The sequence below is a fragment of the Centruroides sculpturatus genome, unplaced genomic scaffold, assembly GCF_000671375.1.
Source record: "Centruroides sculpturatus isolate CEXI.00-Female unplaced genomic scaffold, Cexi_2.0 scaffold277, whole genome shotgun sequence".
In the NCBI taxonomy this organism is placed as follows: domain Eukaryota; kingdom Metazoa; phylum Arthropoda; class Arachnida; order Scorpiones; family Buthidae; genus Centruroides; species Centruroides sculpturatus.
In genome coordinates, this window is record NW_019392628.1 from 705886 (window position 1) to 709090 (window position 3205).

Below are 3205 nucleotides of genomic sequence, written 5' to 3' on the forward strand. Positions count from 1 at the left end.
TGCCATACTACTATGTAATCAAAAAATTTTGTAAAATACATCTATGCTGTACCATTATATGTCAAGTAAGCAATTTTATGTTATCATCACCTTGCGTTTTTAGTTATGTTCCTACTAACCAATACTGTAAAACTAACCTTAAATTATATTTTTTTGTGTAATCTTAACAGCACTGAAGAGGGGTTGGGAATTTAAGCCAACTCGAAATGCATATGAATTAGGAATTTTTTAAATAAAACGTACGTTTTCTAACCAATTGCTGTCCGTTCGTCTACCAACTCGTTTTGGATTACACAGACGCTACACACTGCATGTAACTTGTTTTGTTTATTTTTGTCATGTTTTGTATGGTTCAAAAAATTTTATACATCTAAAAGTAAACAAAAAATAGTAAATACACTGAAAAATTTCAGTATATATCTAGCATTGTTTATTAAAAATCTAACAATCAGTTGTAATTATTATAAATCACAATATATTCTAATAGCATGATAGTTTTACTAATCAAATGAACTGCCTGATTCTTATTGCCTGCATTAAGGCTAATTAAGTAATAAGATATTAAACAATTTGGCTAGAGGTATGAAGTTAAGCTGCCATCTTGTGTTATAATTAATAACTAGAAATAAATTAAAATTTAAAATATTCTATAAGAATCAGACTGTTTGTTTGATTGGTAATATAATTATGTTGCAATACTACTTCAATATATGTATTTATAAAAACAATTCTTTATAGGAAGGATCACCTAGGAAAAGAAGACGAACTGCTGAAGATTTTTTTACATTTTGCAAATACATTTTAGAATATGAAAATTATGAAGCTACAAAAGAAGAGGTAATTTTTATTCATTGTTTTAATTTTATTTAAAATATAAAAATAATAAAGCAGATTAGCATCATAAAAGATTGTTTTCAAATTTTATATTTGTTGTTTTATACATCTTGAAGATAATTGAACATCTTATCTAAGTATATAGTATGTCTAGAATTGATTTTAATTTTATCAAATTATAAATTAACTTCTTTCTAATGTAAAAGTTTCTTAGTTTAAAACTTATTTTACATAAAACCTCCTTTTTTAGTAATTATATTTTTCCCCTAAAGTAGTCAAGATTTCAGACTTAAAAGTTTTAGTATATTGACTTATATTCTATATGAATTTCATAAATTTATTTTTCACAGGTGGTAAACATAGAATTATATAAAGAATTTATTGTAAGTTACAGAATATTTTTAATATACAGTGATACCCCGAACTTACGCGATAGGTGGGACTGAGCGATAACGGCGTAAGTCTGGGTATAATTTCGCAATTTGTGTAAAACCGAAGTCGTATGTATGTAAGCTAATAAATGTTCTCGTTAATCTTATCTCGTCTTTTGATTTGTTCATGGTTACAAGGAATCACCACATAGTCTCTTAAGTCTCTGTAGATATAACAAACACAGAAATAAATAACACAAAATAAATTGTAGCTATGTGTCGATTCCGCGCGACACGTCTGAACATGTAAGATTACTCAATCCCCCCACAATAGTGTGGGGGGATTGAGTAATCGAGAGTTGCTTGGCGCTCAAACAAAAGACGAATTGACGAGATTTGAAAATCGCGTAACTCCGGGTTTGTGTAAGTCGAGGTATTACTGTATATATTTTTTCCTATTCAGCATTGATTCTAAAATATTAGATGTATACTTTTTTATTGATTTAAAAGATTAATTTTTTTTAATTAATCAGTCATCTCTAGATCATAAAAGAATTTCTTCAATTGTCATATTCACTAGCCATAATTGAAGATCAAACCCTGCTTGAATGCAGATCAAATCTCCAATCTGTGTTCTCCAACTTTTTGACCAGACTTCACCCATTTTAGTTGGTGATTTAAAATCAGTCATTACTTTGATCTTGCGCAGTTTGTTAAGTATAGTCAGAGCATACATGTTTTTGTTTTTTTCAATTATAGAAATTTTTGATTTCACTAATTCTGATAACAATTTCTTTTTAAATTCAAGAAAGTTATTGGAGAATATATTTTATTTTCCTTGTAAGAGCCATCATATTAAATAATGGGTTATCTGCAGAATATTTACATTCTATTGATATACACTCCTTGATCCTGTTATTTCAATATTTGTAGTATATGGTTAATATTTGATGTTGACAATATTATAATGAAATTTACCAAACAATAATTAAGTAAGAGATCAAATAGGGTAGAATTCATTTACCATTAATTTATATATATATATATATATCCACTGGCAGTTTTTGTATTATTATATTTCTCTTTCTCTGGTAGTAGTTCATGCAGTAAGAATGCTTTATTAAAAAATTTTGACTTGTTTAGCCATAACACTTTGATATATTATTAAGTTCTGTCACATTGTGCTACCTTATGTTTGCCATAAAGGTTATATTAAGTTTACATTTAGTTGTGTATTTGAATAATATGTATAAAAAAATGCTCATTTATTTTATTACAATATGAATTTTAATGTTTTTATTTATGCTAAAAATGTTTTATAAATATTTACAATATATAAATAATTGCTAAATTTCATTACAGTAGACAAATTTACAATGGAAATTTGTAATAGATTTTGAAACATATAAGATTTTACTTTTATGGTATGCCAATATCTTACAATAATTATTATTATTGTAATAGATTTTACATAAATGTATACAAATTTTGTTAGATCTCAATGAATTTTAAATTGTTTATATATTTTTACAATTAAATTTGAATAGCACTGAAATTTATTGTGCATTCTTAATATTTAAGAAAGATACACTTAACATTTACAACATATGATTCAATTATTATGTATTGCTAATATTTTTAATTTTATAAGTCAAAGATACATTATTATTTGTTAAAATAATATACACCAAAAATGCAAAAATAATAGTTTTATGTTTCTGCAGTATATTAAATTACAGTAGAACCTCCATTATCCGGACCTCCATTATCCGGATTTTCGATTATCCGGATTGTTCAAAATAAACAAAAATTTTACGAATTTGCTGATTTGTACTTGGCGAATTACGACACTGTTTATGTACGTGATGGAATGCATAACTTTTTTTGTTTCAACAACGTCTCACTCAGTACAGCGTTCATAAACTCTTAAATATATTTTTCGTCGTAATAAAAATATAACTTAACATACGTATTTATAAATAATTTATATTCAAATTACA

General features: G+C 26.0%; 1 long non-coding RNA gene across 1 annotated transcript in view; it reads left to right on the top strand.

Annotated features, from left to right (window-relative positions):
* The first annotated feature begins 682 nt into the window (after window positions 1-682).
* The window catches only part of LOC111617802, a 26436-nt gene continuing 23913 nt past the window's right edge, over window positions 683-3205 (top strand). The window contains exon 1 of the long non-coding RNA XR_002755485.1: window positions 683-837. This is a non-coding gene — a long non-coding RNA (uncharacterized LOC111617802). The remainder of the gene's footprint in view (window positions 838-3205) is intronic.